Below are 18,065 nucleotides of genomic sequence, written 5' to 3' on the forward strand. Positions count from 1 at the left end.
ACTATGGAGAGATATATGTCTATGCTCAGGTCCTAAGTCTGTTCTGCTTGTGAGTCTGTGTTCAGCTCACAGCTCTGCTCCCTTGCTAGCTTTAGAGTCAATGAGGCTGAGACAGACTAGGGCCTGCCTCTCTCTGGTCACTAGACAAAGATGAAGCATTGTCAAAGCACAGTTAAGATCTGCTAAAAGCCAACGCTCCTGTTCACAGAAGCTCTATAAACTCAGATTGTAGGAGCTCATTGTGTTATTCATTTTTCTCAAAGAAGAGAGTAAAGACTACCTAGTTAGCAGCTAGTGGACTCTCTCATACTGTCCAAGCTCCCAGGGCAAAAGGTCTATCAGTTTGACAGACAGACAGATTATGGTGCGCCAACACCAGGTATCTTCAGTACTCCTAAAACACACCTTGAGACAACTCTATAAAAATTTGCATTTGGTCGTCCTGGATCTTGAAGGTTCAACCCCACCAGAACTGTTTGAAACTGTTCAACCAGCTATTCTGCAGCCTTAACCTTCGAATAATCATGTCCATCTTGGCTTGGGGAGGCGGTCATTTCCTTCAGTAAGTGCTAAAGGCAGGGCAAGACCTGTCCATTGCATAAGCCTTAATCTCTGTGGCTAGTGCTGGGGGCAAGGCTGTAATTGGCCAACCAAGTGTCTATGACTGGTCCAAAGGCCCCTTCTGAGGCTGCAGGTTGCTTCAGCTCACTGGGTAGGCTGGCAGATACTCTGCCAGGCTGCCCCATCTGGTATTACAACATCAGGTCTCCTTAGAGTGGTCTCTCCTTGCCTCTGTTCAGCAGTGCAAGGCTGTTGCTGGAAGCCTAAAGAGAAACACATCAGACAAGGATGGTGACAGAAGCAACAGAGGTGTTTCGGCAGTGAAACGAGTCATGCTTCGGCCCCACAGGCTTTGTGTGTGAACAGGATAATGTAGGCACTGCCTGGTTGGACAGACGAAGATCCCACGGCCAAGCAAGCACAACACTGATCACCCACAGACCCCAGATTTCTTGTTGTCCCATGAAAACTCAGTACCACACACTTGCCCAGCATCGGTCTGCTGACCAGCCCTGGGCCCTGGCTGACCAGAGAAAAACCCTGGCGTTGTTCTTCTTACAGCAGAGCATCTGCTGAGGGCTGAAGGAGCGATTACCCATAAAGGCCATGGCGGCGGAGGCGGCAGCAGCAGCACAGCCAGAATATACCTGTGGACTTGACAGCCCCCCCAAGTCCCATCCAGACAATCTGTCACCCTGCCAGGACCCTGCCCCCGATGAGAGGGCGGGTCTGCAAATGAGTGGTCCTGGCTAAACCTGGCACCCAGTGACTGAACAGCCTCTGGGTACCCTGGCTCTTGAGCAAGCAGGTATCCAAGTCACGAGGGCTTTCCAGTACTGCTACGACAGAGGCGGTGCCCAGAGGCCTGTGAGCTGCTACTGACAAGGAAAATAACTGAATAGTTTGAGACAGTCCAGGGTGGGAAGAAGGGAAGGGAAGGCAGAGGGGTGACTGGTGACAGCTAGAACTGATCAAAAGGAGCCAGTAGGAAGAACCTGTGGCCTCTGGTCACCTGAAGAGTTGCAAGGAACTGTCCTCAGGGCCAGAGATGTTACACTGGCCATTGAGCTCAGATCAAAAAGCCCTGACACCGAGGTCCTGCGAGAGGAAACTCTGACACTTGTAAGACTACATGATGGAGGCTCCACCAGCAACACCACCACCACCACCATCCCAGACCCCCCAATCCCCACTGCTGTTTCGGCTGCACTCAAACACTGCTGTCTTAGTCCAGAAGTCTTGGCCAGCCGATTGGGGAGAAAGGAGCCAGAGTCCACTCCTTTATACTGACTTCCATACAGAGCACAGAGCACTTACTCTGTGGTACACGGAAGGAGGCACAGCTTTGCTTCTATATAGGACTCCCCTGACAGAGCCGTCTAATCCACCCCAGGCCTTTCTTTTTCCTTTTGAGAGAATCTGGTGGTTGAGAAACCAGTTTAACCACAGAGGAGAGCTCAGGAACCCTGTACTACAGCTCCATAGTTTAAGTAAACAAGATGTTCACAAAGGCGGTTGTTAGTTTTTAAAAATGAGGCAGAAAAGGGAAAAGTCTAGGATTGGCGCTGTTGTTTGAATGCTTGCTAAGCTTGTAGGAGCCAAGAGTTCAATCCACAGCACTTCAGGAAGCACTGGAGGTGACCCGACTGCCATTCCAGCACTCCAGAGGCATAGGCAAGGGGGTCTGAGCTTCCAAGTCGTCCTGGCTCTCTGTGAAGTTTAAGGCTGGTGTAGGCTAGGCCAGGTCTGTTGGAGCGAGCTGCAGGGAGAGAGGAGGAGGAGGGAGAGAAGAGAGCTTAGGGCATTTCCTAGGTGGATTAGGTGTTATCAAATGTAAAGACAGAACCACTTAGCCAGTCTCTGAGTACCAAGGGCCCAGAGTTTAAATGAAAGGAAAGTAATCTCATGTTCCTAACTCAGAAACACAGCACAATCCAACTCTTAGGAAATGGCTCTTTGAGGGATGAAAGTCCAACGAGAGAGCCAGAAACCATGACTCCTCCAGAACAAATGCAACCTATGACCTGTTTTAATAAAGTTTTATTGCAACATAGTCATGTCCATATATTTACAGATCATTTACCGAGACCCTCCTGGTAAATTGTCACATTTACATGGTTTTGACAAAGCAACAGTGTCACAAGCTAAGAATATTTGCAAGCCTTTTCTAGCTCAGTTTCCCAACTCTTGGTTTAGTAGACCAAAGAGTGTGAAATTCAGTTTCCAACTGTACAATGCAGTTTCTAAACAAGGAAGACAAAGGTAGAATCCTTCTAGTTTGTTTCTTCCTGGGCATTGTACCATTTGGTTAAATAATTTTATTTACTTAGCATCTACTGAGCTTTCTTTAAGCATCTGTTGTGGGTGGACACTCTTCTTGTGTTACCGTAACAATGATAAATAAAACCAACCATGCCCAGCTGCCTATGCTTAGTGAGTAGTGGGGAGCAGGCAGGTCTGGCTGACTGCTGTAAGAACTCTGTAGAGTAGAGCAGTTAACCAACAGAGACACAGAGAAAGCCTTAGTTGGAAAGCCCAGCACCGGGACTGGGCTGGGTGAGTGGGAAGGGATTTCAGCAAGAGGCCCGGCAGGGTTTCACAAGCTGCTCTAAGAACTTGGGTACAAGGTGGCTTTGAGAAACTTCAGTAGTTAAATGTTGAATGAAGTCCTCTTCTCCCTCTACTCTGTGTGTGTGTGTGTGTGTGTGTGTGTGTGTGTGTGTGTGCATATGTGAATATGTATGTGTGTGCATGTTTGTGTCTATGTATACACATGTGTATGCTTGTTCATGTGTGTAGATGTCGGTGAGTGTGGATATATGCGTTTGTATATATATATGTGTGTGTGTGTATGCTTGTTCATGCATGGGAGTATCTGTGGGTACAAATGTGTATGTATATGTGAGTGTGTGTGTGTGTGTGCTTATGTGAATGTGTATGTATGCATATGTGAATATGAATGTGTGTGTGCATGTTTGTGTCTATGTACACACATGCATATGCTTGTTCATATGTGTAGATATCTGTGGGTGTGGATATATTTGTATGCTTGTTCATGCGTGGGATTGTCTGTGGGTGCAAATGTGTATGTGTGTCTGTATATTTGTGTGTATGTCTGTGTGTATATGTGTGTATGTTTGTGCGTGTGAATGCATATGTTAATGTGTATATGTGTGTGTAAAATATGTGTGTGTTTGTGTCTGTGTGTGTGTCTCTGTGTGTTTGTGTGAATGCATATGTGAGTGTGTGTGTGTATGTGTGTGTGTGTGTGTGTGTGTGTGTCTTTATGCCACTGTTATGTTCCATAGTCACTTCCAACCTTAGTTTTGGGTACAAGGTCTTTTATTGAACCTGAAGTACATTGGTTCAGCTGGACAGGCTGGGCAGCAAACCTCAGGAATCTGCCTGTCTCTGCCTCCCCAGCTCTGGGATTACAAGCATGTAGCTATGTTTTTTTTTTTAACTTTGTGTGTTAAAAAAGACATGGATCTCCAGGTTTAAGTGACAAGCCCTTTACTGACTAAGCCACCTCCCCAACCCAAAATCTTCTCATCGAAATCCTTCATCACCACCCCCTCCCAACTATCTTCCCAGCTTGTCCCGGCAAGTCCTTCCACACTGGAGAGAATCAGTGTGTCAGACAGAGATTGTAGAGCGTTCTTCACATGTGACCACGTGTGAACTCAGAGCTCATAGGTGACACCAGAATAGTGCCTCAGTGGCAGAAACCAGCATTGGAGAAGGGCTTGTGGAAAGAACAACTTTAAACATATCACCATCAGGTGGCCAGGTCTTTGGGTGCATTTTCTGCATGGGTAAACATCCAAGAGATGAGGGTGCACAGAAGTCTTTCCTGCCTTGAACAAAAGAATTGAACAAAGTAGGTTGGAGATGACTAGACCCAGAGACAGAGAAACTACAAGCTCCTGCTGGTCCTTAACTCATTGCACATTGTCCTGCTGGGAGGAAGGAGGAGGAAGAGGAGGAGGAGGAGGAAGAGGAAGAAGAGGAGGAGGAGGAGGAGAAAGAGAAGAAGAAGGAGGAGGAGGAAGAGGAGGAAGAGAGGAAGAAGAAGAAGAAGAAGAAGAAGAAGAAGAAGAAGAAGAAGAAGAAGAAGAAGAAGAAGAAGAAGAAGAAGAAGAAGCAGCAGCAGCAAATAGTTTATTAAACAGTAACCGTGGGCACCAAGTCATCAAGAACATCCAGAGTGCAAGTTATGCCCCAAAATCTTTGACTCTGGGGAAGTGTCATCCGAGGAGGGTTAAAAACCCAATATTGCTTCAATAACCGGTTGTCACTCAAGTTCATTCACAGCATCATTTCAACACTTCATTCAAGATGTTAACAAATTTGTGTTTGATAAAAAAGAGCCCGGCATGGAGAAAGTTCATTACCACAAGATGAAAATTCCACCAAGCTGCCCCAGACCTCCATGCTGCCCACAGGTCAATAGTGTCCAGCAGACAACTTCTGTAACTCTGTGGGCTTGTCTTGCCCACCTGTGTTTTGAGCACCAATATGCAGATTTTTTAAAAAAAAATAATCTGGAACAAAAGCAAGGCCCCAAACACATGAGAAGGTGACCTGAATGGTCTGCACTCACTCAGGGGGAAACTGCAAACCTGAAATTCACAGCAAGAAAAACATGTCTTACCAAAGTGCAAACCAGACACTTGGCACCCACTCTGTGTGACGCAGGGCTCCCCGACTGGCAGGAAAACCACAGTAAAGAACTGATTATCCTGCAAGAGTGCATTCCACAGTCTGTCCAAAGCTATTTTTGTTTTACAATAAGGTACAATATGTTCCGTGATGTTCCCTGGCACTTAAAAAAAAGTATATCTGTATACTCATTAATTCTAGTAAGTCACAGAGATTCTCAGTCATGTAAATGACTGTCAGGTTTGGGGTGTTCATTAAATTCAACAGCAGTGATCATACACACATGAGATGTTTTTAATAATCAGAACACTCATGGCTGCTCCCACCTGTCGACTGCGGGAGCAATTTATGACAGCTATAACTGAAAGACAACTCAGGTAAACAGAAAAAACACCAAAATATGATATTTTATAGTAAAAGAAATATATCTAATTGTTTTCAAATGAAAGGTCAGTTTTGAAAGTCATGGTTAGTCAACTGTTATTTGGTTTACAAAAAAACAAAAATAACAAACCAATCCAAACAAATAAACAAACTCAGGCCCCTTATAGAGGGTGCCAGGAACAAAACTGTCGAAAAAATAAATGTTCCTATTTTAAGTTAAAAGTCTGTAAACACTAAAAGGGCTCCAGAGGAAGGGAAGGTTTCCCCAGACAGAATGGACATTCAGAAGCACAGACACACCGGACAACTTTCCATGCACTTCTGAAAGGACAGCAGACAACCCCTGTGAGGCTAACCCGGGAGCCAGACATCTGCACTCAGACTCAGGAGCTGCCCCTTGCTAATGCTTCACCTGTTACCACAACCACTTTCCCTTCCCCAGACCTGCCCAGCTACTTTTTAACTATTTCAGACCAGGAACCTGGAAAGCGAACTGACATCTGGTTGAACTGACATCAGTTGTCCGCTGCTACTGCTACAGAAGGTCTCAGCCCGAGGACCCGAGAGCTCAGCAAATTCCTTTTTGTTTGTGTCCTTTTTGGACTTTGACGAGTTCAGAGGTCAAGAGAGGGTTAGCCATCTGCAACGGCTTGGTGAAAAGTCCAGTGTGTGTGTGTGTGTGTGTGTGTGTGTGTGTGTGTGTGTGTGTGTGTGTGTGTGTGTTAGGTGTTTATGTACATGTGTGGTAAGTGTTTGTGTGGTGTGTGTGTTGGGTGTATGTGTGTGTGTGGTGTGTATGTGTGTGTGTGTATGATAAGTGTGTATGAATATGTGTGGTAAGTGTGTGTGTGTTGAGTGTGTGAGTTTATGTGTGATAAGTGTGTGAGTATGAGTATGAGTGTGTGTGTGTGGTGTGTGGTGTGTGCATGTGCATGTGTGTGGTGAGTACATGGCTGAGTGTGTGAGTGGTGTGGGCATGTGCATGTGTGTGTGTGTGTGTGTGTGTGTGTGTGTGGTGTGTGTGTGTGTGTGTGTGTGTGTGGTGAGTACATGGCTGAGTGTGTGAGTGGTGTGGGCATGTGCATGTGTGTGTGTGTGTGTGCGGTGTGTGTATGTGTGCATGTGCATGTGTGTGGTGAGTACATGGCTGAGTGTGTGAGTGGTGTAGGCATGTGCATGTACAAACCGGAAGCTCCTGGGGCTACAGCTAAAAACAACAACACTCATTCTACAGATTTACACCTCATAAGAAAACATACACAAGCAGGATTATTGTTCCAAGTTTTTGACATCAACTTTTCTGAGAAGATCAGGAACCCGGAGCCAAACATCTGCATCGAATGATAAACCCAAGGGGAAATGTCCTTTTCCATCGATGGGCAGTCGCAGAGGCGGCTCTGACACAGGGACGCATCTCTGCTTTCACTTAGAGCTGAGACGAGGGTCCAAGCCGACTGCCTGGCCAGAGCTGGCACCACGGGCTTCCCCTTTGTGACCCAGATTTTTATTTTCAGGTAAGCCTGAAGGATGAGGCCTTCCTCTCTGGGGCTTGCTCAATGGCCTGTGAGTGTCTTGCACTGCTCTATGGTACCTTTCTCTTAAAAACAAAAACACAACCTTATTATTTTTATTTAGCTTTTATAGAGTACCAAAAATGTGGTGTAAGTCAGCACCTTTCCTGTTGACCCAGCTTCAGTGGAAAATTTGAAGTACTTCAAAGGAAAAAAAAAAGTGGAGAAAGAGGAGAAAATAAAAATAAACCAAACCTCAAGAATAGGTCTTCCGGACCTAATGTGTGCAGTCTCTACCTGCAGAGCCCTGGACCTACTGTGTGCAGTCTCTACCTGCAGAGCCCTGGACCTACTGTGTGCAGTCTCTACCTGCAGAGCCCTCTAGCTCTCTGGGGATGTTCAGGGGACAGAGGCAGGATACCTTAGCTGGATCTTCTATATTTGTTGTTAAATTTTACGTCATTTCTTTCTGTAGGTTTTTGACCTTGAACTTGTCAGACAGCAAAAATAATTAAACACATGAAAAAATTGTAAAAAAAAAAAAAAAAAGTCAAACCAAGGAGATTTTTCCATTGAATCCTTAGAGGTGAGGAACCTGCATCTCACTATGAGTAACAAGCTCAGGCTTCTCTGTCAGCACCACAAGGAGAGGGCTTGTTTTCCTTCTCCCCCCCTGTAACAAGAGGCCATTAACCAGCTTCGGTGGCTCAGTGTGGAAGGAGTGAATTCTGCAGTTGAACCCAGGCATTCACTGCCACCTCTGCACACACAATGTCCCCAACTTTCTCTCATCTAGATGCCTATCCTGAGGATCCCTTTTAACAGGGAGTAACATTGGAGTACAGAATATTTCACGAGGAAAGGAGAGGTGAAGGCTCGGGGAACTGGAAGGAGACACACTTTTCGTGTTCTCTTGTTCTTCCAGAACAAGTCCTAGACAGTCATGTATTGGAAAACGTTTATCTAATCGTTCTGACATTTTCCTTCCATCGTGGAAAATCCTTCCTAGGAATAATCTTTCAGACAATTCTAATGTTTAAAACATTACGTCCTCTGGCCTGAAAGCCAGAGTTAGACACGGTCTGTCTGTCTGTCTGTCTGCCTGCCTGTCTGCCTGCCTGCCTGCCTGCCTCTGTTTCTCTGTTTCTGTCTACTTTCTTCATGTGTGTAATTGTGTGTGTGTGTGTGTGTGTGTGTGTGAGAGAGAGAGAGAGAGAGAGAGAGAGAGAGAGAGAGAGAGAGAGCAGGCCACAGGCATGGGTGCACCCATGTGTGCACACGCAAGAGGAAGCCAGAGATCAACTTCGAGAGTCATTCGTCAAAACACCGTTCTACCTTTAAAAGATACTTTCCCTCACTTTTATCTGCACCTTGATGATGAAGCTAGGCTAACTGACCAGTGAGCCTCAGGGTTCTGTCCGTCTATCTCCACTTCCCCATTACCAGAATCACAAACATACCACAATGCTCCACTTTCTTATGTGGGTTCTGGGGGGTCAAACTCAAATCCTTACACTTGCGTAGTGAGTGCTTTCCCAACTGAGCCATCCCCCCAAAGCCTCTAGACTGAATATTTTTGTATTTGTTGTTTGATGAAGGAAGCAGCATTTCGAGCAAATGTCAAGATACCTACATATGTATCTCTTCATAGGAAGGTCCTGATGCTGGGCTGGTGAGCCCGCCGCTCCCTCAGCTCACCTCTGCCTGCTCTCCGCATGTCTTTCACAATGATGGTCCCCCTAGAGCAGCTGAAACCCTGCATTCTGTCCGTGAGCTGCCAGAAGATCACTGACTCCACATCAGTTACTCTCCATGGCTACAAGAAAATGCCCAAGTTAACTGATCAAAAGGCAAAAGGTTCATTTGTGTTCGTGTGTCAGAGATTTCTGACCATGGTTGCTTGACTCCACTGTTGCAGAGTCTGACAGTGAGTATGGAGCTGAAGTGGCTACTCACTCCTGGCGCATGGGCAGAAGAAATAGGGACGGCTCGGATGAAATAGGTCCTGACCCACTTCTCACCCTGTAAACTTCCCTGGTCCCCACTAATACCAGAAGTCAGAGATCAAGCCTGTGACATTTGATGGACACTTCAGATCCAAGTTCCATATGAATCCAGACCGTTTTGTATGAATGTGTATGTATGAACATATACATGTCTGTGCATGTTCACATATGTGTGAGGGAGTGTGTGTGTGTGTGTGTGTGTGCATGCTGTAAGTCAGCTTTGGATGTTGCTTCTCAGGGTGATGTCCACCGTGCTTTCCTGAGACAGGGTCTCTCATGGCTGGGGACTTACAGACTGGGCAAAGCTGGTCAGCCACGGAATGACCATGCAATCCACAAATATGCTTCTGGGGCCAGAATGACAACTGTGCCACTGCACCTGGCTCTTTTACATGGGCTGAGGGGTATCGAACTCTGGTCTTCATGTGGACATGGTGATACTTTATTGTCTGAGCTATTGCCGACTCTTTATTCATCTCCTTACCTCACGTTCAGGAAGCTGATAAGGATGTTCAGGATTCTCTCCGTCAGAGCCTATGAGAAGTTCAAACCTCGCACACCCCCTGTTCGTGTGCTAGGACCATCCTCTACCCGTGGTAAGTGTAGCTTGTTATTTATTTGACTGTTTTTCACCATCTGGGAATCTGCCTTAGCCTTGCTATGAAACCTCACTATGGAGTAGTAGCCACTTCCTGATTCCGCGCCCCCCCCCTCCAGATGCCTGCGCGGTGCCATGAGTCACCAACCAAATTGTTGGCGAGAGTTCATCCCACCTCTTTAAATGAGTTTCCTAATAGAACGGGCCCTTTCTGCCCTTTGGCCTTGCCCCGTGTCTTCCTAACTATGGATGAGTCAGTTTCTTAGGATATGGAACAACAAAGGCAACCACAATAACAGAAAGGATGACAAGGGTGACCGGGAGAGCAGGAAGGAGCAGCCAGGTCCAAGTTGAGACTGTGGGATACTCTCTGTGGTGGTCTGGATAAGAATGGCCCTCATAGATTCATAGGTCTGAGTACTTGGTTCTGAAGTGGTGGACTATTTGGGAAGGATTAGGAGGCGTGGCCTCGTTGGAGGAGCTGTGTGCCTGGGGATGGGCTTTGAGGTTTCTAAAGCCCACACTAGACCCAGTCTTGTTCTCTCTGCCTACCTTGGGGATCAGATGTAAGTTCTCAGCTACTGCTCCAGCACCATGCCAGCACGCCTGACAGCCGCCATGCTCCCCATCAAAATGGGCATGAGCTTATACTTTGACACTGCGAGCAAGCTCCCAGCTATGTGTTCCCTTCCATGTTCCCTTGTCTCTTCACGGCAATGTAACAGTAATTGTTGGTATTCTGTCTAAGCTCCACCCCACAGCTGCCAGGTATGCCTCGCCCCACAGTTGCCTGGCAACAGCCAGCTGTGCCTGACTATAAAGGAGGCTGCTTGCCCCCTCTTCTTCCTCTTCCTCCTCTCTTGCTCTTCCTCTCCCCGTTCCCTCTTTATCCATGTCCCTTCTCTCCTCATCCCCCCTGGTCCCCCACGTGCTCACAGCTGGCCTTTGCTTCTCCCCTCCTCTTCTCTCATTAAACCTCTCCACGTGGACCGTGGAACCGTGTTGGCTTGGTGTGCTCTGTCCCGGAAGCGAGCCGAGATTTAAACAGTAATGATGTCTCTCCCCGCCCAGAACCACTGCTTCTTCACTTCTTCAGATACCAAGCTTGTTCTGTTCAGCCACTCGAAGCCGAAGGTAACTGCTAATGTAGAGTATATGACAGGAGATACCATCCATTACCTGTCTCCTTGATGGAAGTCAGTATTTTCCCCAGGGTGTGAACCAGTCGCGAGTAAGACGCGCACACCTGAGAGCAGGCTTTAGGGGACACTCCATAACCACGAGACAGTCACTGAATATTTCAGTGCTGGATTCATTTTACGACAAACAGAGCTGCTTGAACGATGCATATTCCTGGTTTTGTAATGGGACTTGTTCTTAATGTTTTAAACCAGCAAGTTATTCAGCTTCGTTTCACTGTAATGAATCACCTGAAATGATGAACTAAGAAAAGAAAAGGACTTAGGTTGGGCTCACAGTTTTGAAACCTTCACTCTGACCATTGGTGTGGGCTCCACCTGGGGGTGGAGTGGGGTGGACATGGCCATGCGGTGATCAGTATAGGAGCAGAATTCTCTCATTCAAATGTTGAACTTCATCCAGGGACGTTGCATGAGATAATAAAAGAGGCACTACGCTACCGCCGCCAGGGTCTGACCTGTTCTCATCTCGGCAGACTCTCTGACCTGACTCATTGGGTTCTCATGGCGGTTGGTCGCTGTCAGCCAACCCCACATATCCAAATTCACAGGGCTAGCTGATTTGCACTTCTTGCAAACTCACACTTTGCCGCCCTACCTTTCTCTCTGGAACCCAGCTGAGTTGCCCAAGAAGGAAAACACCACACAAACTTAGTTTAGAATCCACAGGTAACACAGTCACTGGGCGTGGCAACTAGCACCCTAATTTTGTAAGCCAGTCTAAGTTAAACACCTCCGATGGTGAATCCTGGTGGATCCATCTAAGCCAGGGGGACCTCCTGTTAGCTACTTCTTTCTCCAAGCTCTCCCTGTCCAAACGCAGCCCACCTTTTCCTGCCTCCTCTCCTCCCGTCTCCGACCCAGAAGTCCCTCCTACTCCTTGTCCAGTGATTGGTCCCCTGAAATCTTTATTCACCAGGGGAAGGTCTGCCACACAGAGATCCATGGGTAAAGGCTTGCTTCAAATCCCCTGTGGTAGTGAGATGTGGGGGAAGTTGAGAAGTGGAGCCCAGGGGGACTGACTGAATGGGATGGCTGCCCCTGGTTGCTGCTCCCTGCTGAGAGGGAAGCTGGTTTTGCTTGGTGAGGGCTCCCGTTCTGATGCGGTCTGAGCAAGGAGAAGGTAATCTAGTGACATATCCAACTTGCCTGGTAGGTATTGCAGGCAGGTGCCTGGCTTATCTGCAAGTTATGTAACACCCCTGGCCCCAGCTTGCTGTTTGCTCCATTCTTAGGTTTGTTTGACTTAAGATACTGGGCACACTTTAAAGCTGAGGGGGAAACGTGGTAAAAAGAATCGCTTGGTATTTGACTTCCCCAGGAAGTAGTAAATCTTTTAATATAAATGCATGTACTTTGAATATCTCATATCTGCCTGAGGGAGCTCCCTGAGGATACCACTGGGGCACTCACACTGGTTCTCACTGAGTGTTCACTCTGGTTTTCACTGAGTGTTCACTCTGGTTCTCACTGAGTGCTCATTCTGGTTCTCACTGAGTGCTCACACTGGGTCTCACTGAGTGCTCACTCTGGTTCTCACTGAGTGCTCACACTGGGTCTCACTGAGTGCTCACACTGGTTCTCACTGAGTGCTCACACTGGTTCTCACTGAGTGCTCACACTGGGTCTCACTGAGTGCTCACTCTGGTTCTCACTGAGTGCTCACACTGGTTCTCACTGAGTGCTCACACTGGGTCTCACTGAGTGTTCACACTGGTTCTCACACTGGTTCTCACTGAGCGCTCACTCTGGTTCTCACTTAGTGCTCACTCTGGGTCTCACTAAGCGCTCACTCTGGTTCTCACTGAGCACTCACGCTAGTTCTCACTGAGTGCTCACACTGGTTCTCACTGAGTGCTCACACTGGTTCTCACTGAGTGCTCACTCTGGTTCTCACTGAGTGCTCACTCTGGTTCTGAGTGCTCACACCGGTTCTCACTGAGTGCTCAGTCTGCTTCTCATTGAGTGTTCATTCTGGTCTTCACTGAGTGCTCACTCTGGTTCTCACTGAGCACTCACACTGGTTCTCACTGAGTGTTTACACTTGTTCTCACTGAACACTCACTCTGGTCTTCACTGAGTGTTCACACTGGTTCTCACTGAGTGTTCTCTGTGGTTCTCACTGAGTGTTCATTCTGGTTCTCACTGGGTGCTCACACTGGTTCTCACTGAGTGCTCACACTGGTTCTCACTGAGTGCTCACACTGGTTCTCACTGAGTGCTCACACTGGTTCTCACTGAGTGCTCACTCTGGTTCTCACTGAGTGCTCACTCTGGTTCTCACTGAGTGCTCACTCTGGTTCTCACTGAGCTCACACTGGGTCTCACTGAGTGCTCACTCTGGTTCTCACTGAGTGCTCACACTGGTTCTCACTGAGTGCTCACACTGGTTCTCACTGAGTGCTCACACTGGTTCTCACTGAGTGCTCACACTGGTTCTCACTGAGTGCTCACTCTGGTTCTCACTGAGTGCTCACACTGGTTCTCACTGAGTGCTCACACTGGTTCTCACTGAGTGCTCACACTGGTTCTCACTGAGTGTTCACTCTGGTTCTCACTGAGTGTTCACTCTGGTTCTCACTGAGTGCTCACTCTGGTTCTCACTGAGTGCTCACACTGGGTCTCACTGAGTGCTCACTCTGGTTCTCACTGAGTGCTCACACTGGTTCTCACTGAGTGCTCACACTGGTTCTCACTGAGTGCTCACACTGGTTCTCACTGAGTGCTCACACTGGTTCTCACTGAGTGCTCACTCTGGTTCTCACTGAGTGCTCACACTGGTTCTCACTGAGTGCTCACACTGGGTCTCACTGGATTCTCACTGAGTGCTCACACTGGTTCTCACTGAGTGCTCACACTCTGGGTCTCACTAAGCGCTCACTCTGGTTCTCACTGAGCACTCACGCTAGTTCTCACTGAGTGCTCACACTGGTTCTCACTGAGTGCTCACACTGGTTCTCACTGAGTGCTCACACTGGTTCTCACTGAGTGCTTACTCTGGTTCTCACTGAGTGCTCACTCTGGTTCTGAGTGCTCACTCTGGTTCTGAGTGATCACACCGTGTTCTCACTGACTGCTCAGTCTGCTTCTCATTGAGTGTTCATTCTGGTCTTCACTGAGTGCTCACTCTGGTTCTCACTGAGCACTCACACTGGTTCTCACTGAGTGTTTACACTTGTTCTCACTGAACACTCACTCTGGTCTTCACTGAGTGTTCACACTGGTTCTCACTGAGTGTTCTCTGTGGTTCTCACTGAGTGTTCATTCTGGTTCTCACTGGGTGCTCACACTGGTTCTCACTGAGTGCTCACACTGGTTCTCACTGAGTGCTCACACTGGTTCTCACTGAGTGCTCACTCTGGTTCTCACTGAGTGCTCACACTGGTTCTCACTGAGTGCTCACACTGGTTCTCACTGAGTTCTCTGGTTCTCACTGAGTGCTCACTCTGGTTCTCACTGAGTGTTCACTCTGGGCCTCACTCAGTACTCACACCAGCTCTTTCTAACCCTAAGAAAACACAGGGTTGAGGAGGCTGAGGTAACTTCAGAGCTTCAGTGGCTCTGTCCAAATAGGGATCCCAGAGAAATCGTCTTTAAGGACTTAGTGACAACCTTTGGGCCTCACTCAGGCCTCAGGCCTGACATGAATTAGTTACACTGTTACCTCTTCTGAAAAAGCAATTTCTCTTTTTTTTTTTTTTCAGAGCTGGGGACCAAACCCAGGGCCTTGCACTTGCTAGGCAAGCGCCCTACCACTGAGCTAAATCCCCAGCCCTGAGAAAGCAATTTCTTAGGAGTGTTTCCTCTGATCTTCTGGGAGCCCTGGAGTATGATTAGTAATTACTTTATAGATGCTTATTCAAGGCATAACCAGGGCTCCCCCTCTCTCTTAAAACTCTGTCTAATCCAAATGTGTAGGCATGATTTTAGTTACTATTCCATAAACAATACAAGATAATTACCATTTATATATCATTAGCGATATCCTGAGTATTAGCTGTAATTCAGGAATGATTAAGTAAATAGGATATCTACAACGTATGCATCACCATTGTCTTGCTTCATATATAATACCCAAGTGTCTTGGTATCCATGGATATCCTGGTACTCCAAAGGTACCAAGGGTTAGATGTATCAAATTTGCTTTCCAAGGGGTTGGGGATTTGGCTCAGTGGTAGAGCGCTTGCCTAGCAAGCTCAAGGCCCTGGGTTCGGTCCCCAGCTCCGAAAAAAAAAATTTGCTTTCCACATAATTAATACAACAGTCTTTCTAAGTAGGAAGAACTTTAAGAAGAAAATTAAAATGTGTTTTCCCCCTAAGTTGGCTAGGCGATCAAATAAATACCATGAATGCTTCTGCAAAGAAAAGACTTCCACGGAAACTCAAATACAGATGTCTCATGTGAGTTTAGTTATTCTGGTAACTTGGTGAGTCACGAAACTCGCTGGGCCCCGCTGATTGGAAGATGCGAACATTGACCGATAGCAGCATTGAGGCCTGTGGCTTATCTAGAATTCTCCAGCCCAAAGGTTGAAGAGGATCAGAGGAAAACACTCGCAACGTGTGATGCTCCAGAGGAGATCTGTATCAGAAGGGAGGGTTCCAGACTCAAACGAGAAGATGCAGTGAACCGGACACTGGTAAAGAAAGGCTTCAGAAGTCGGACGCTTCAGAAAGGGCTTCGACCAGCCAATCAGAACCATACAACCATGATTCGAAGTAACAGAAAATAATTGGTTTTGAGCACACTGCCCTCGGCATGACTCTCCAGTGAGTGGGAAAGCTGGCTGGCAGACTCCCTTCCTGTTAAGATAGCCGCATATCTCACTGTGAAGAGCCTTCCCTCAGTGGCAAATGCACAGAACACTCTGTCGCTGGATGTCCCTGTGAGCGGCATGCTCACTGTGAGCTCAGGAGCACCTCTCAGGGCAGGCTTTGCAGTCTGCCTCTGCTCCTTCTCTGTTCAGCATGCAAGACAGGAGCATGACTGAGCACGATTAAGCTTGTGTAAGTCTCCTGGAACCCTAATGAATGCTGGACAGCATGCAGGATAGCATGACTGGGTGTGTGTAAGTCTCCTAGAACCCTCCTGCAGGACAGCGTGCATGACAGCATATATGTCTGAGTGCTTGACAGTTTCCTGGGACCCTCATGCAGGACAGCATGCATGACAGCATACATGGTGGCATGTGTTACAGCATGCATGACTGAGCATGATTAAGCTGAGTAAGTCTCCTGGGACTCTCATGCAGGACAGCATGCATGACAACATATATGTCTGAGTGCTTGACAGTTTCCTGGGACCCTCATGCAGGACAGCATGCATGACAGCATACATGGTGGCATGTGTGACAGCATGCATGACTGAGCATGATTAAGCATGTGTAAGTCTCCTGGGACTCTCATGCAGGACAGCATGTATGACAGCATGCATAACTGTGTGTAAGCTTCCTACAACCCTTATTCATGACAGTGTGCATGACACTTCATGACATCATACATGACAGCTGCGTGAAACCATGCATGACAAGGCATGTATTTGCCTCACTCCGTGCTTGTTCCATCCAGGAGACTGTCATCAAACCCTCATGTGAATGTTTTCAGTTTATTTTCCCCCTTTCTGCCGACACAATCCTACATGGATTTTCCCACAGGGCAGTTCTGCCCTCACATGTGTGAACCTGCTGGTTCTCAAGTCCCAGGTGATCTCAGCTGTGTATAAAAGAGAATGAGGAGACCCTGGCTACAGAGCTACCTATTTTGAAAAAAAAATTCTACTTTTTCATATTGACCCATGCTTTGTCCCTCTATGATTTCCAGTGCTGGGGAGTGCTGAGGGAGAGAAGGGGAGGGAAACCTTCCACTGGAGTGTGCATGCGTGCTCACAAGACTGAATGCCCACGTGTGTGTGTGTGTGTGTGTGTGTGTGTGTGTGTGTGTGTGTGTGCATTTGTGAGTATGCAGCTGCATTGGTTACTTTTCTATGGCTGTGATTGGTCAACACAATCAAACACAACTTAAAGAGGAATTTATTTTGGCTTATGGCTCCAGAGGGATAAGTGTCCCTGGTGGGAGTGCAGGTGTGGGATCAGGCAATACAGGATGCTGAATGCTCACATCTCAAACGGCAAGCACTAAGTAGAGAGTGAACTGGATGCAGGTGAAACTTTGCAATCTCAAAGCCTGTCCCCAGTGACAAACCCCTCAAGCAAGGCTGCACTGCCCAAACCTTCCCAAACAGCACCATGAACTGGACACCAAGTGTTCAGTTATCTGAGACTATGGGGGGTATTTCTCATTAAACTTACATACAGTTCATATGTGTGTGTATGTGTGTGTACATGGAAGTGTACATGTATGCATGTGAGATTATAGATCTGTGTGTGTATGTGTATGTGTGTGTGTGTGTGTGTGTGTATGCATTCATAGGCCTGAGTATATCTGTTTATCTATGTATAATGTAAACTAAGATGAGAACCTTGAATTACTAAAATCAAGACCACCAAACCATTGACTTTAGATACCTTGCTTCTCAAAAGCAATTTCTGCAAGTGCTGGCCTGGAGGGAAGTGGACCAGCTATTTTGGACTGTCATACCCTCAAGCAGGGGATGCTTATTCATGGAATGGAAGAATCAATTTTATAAAAATGGCTGTGTAATCAAAAGAAATCTACCTATTCAGTATAATTCCAATCAATACCACAGTAACATTCTTCAAAGAAACAGAAATTAATATCCAAATATTTATATGGAGGCTCAGCAGGCACTAGATAGGAAAAGTAGTCTTGAAGAAAAAGAACTTTTGGACGTACCAATACCTGATTTCAACACCAGGATTACACTGGTACAAAACCAGATAATAGATCCATGAGATGGAATAGAGGACCCAGATACATGGCCACACAACTACAAGCTTCTGATTTACTATGAAGATGACAAATGTGCACTGCATAAAAAACATCCTCAGCAAGTGCTGCTGGGAAATAAGATGTCTACACGGAGGAGCAAGTGCTGCTGGGAAACAGTGTCTACACGGAGGAGCAAGTGCTGCTGGGAAACAAGATGTCTACAGGGCGGAGCAAATGCTGCTGGGAAACAATGTCTACACGGAGGAGCAAGTGCTGCTGGGAAACAGTGTCTACA

This window comes from Rattus rattus, chromosome 4 (assembly GCF_011064425.1).
Source record: "Rattus rattus isolate New Zealand chromosome 4, Rrattus_CSIRO_v1, whole genome shotgun sequence".
NCBI classification, from domain to species: domain Eukaryota; kingdom Metazoa; phylum Chordata; class Mammalia; order Rodentia; family Muridae; genus Rattus; species Rattus rattus.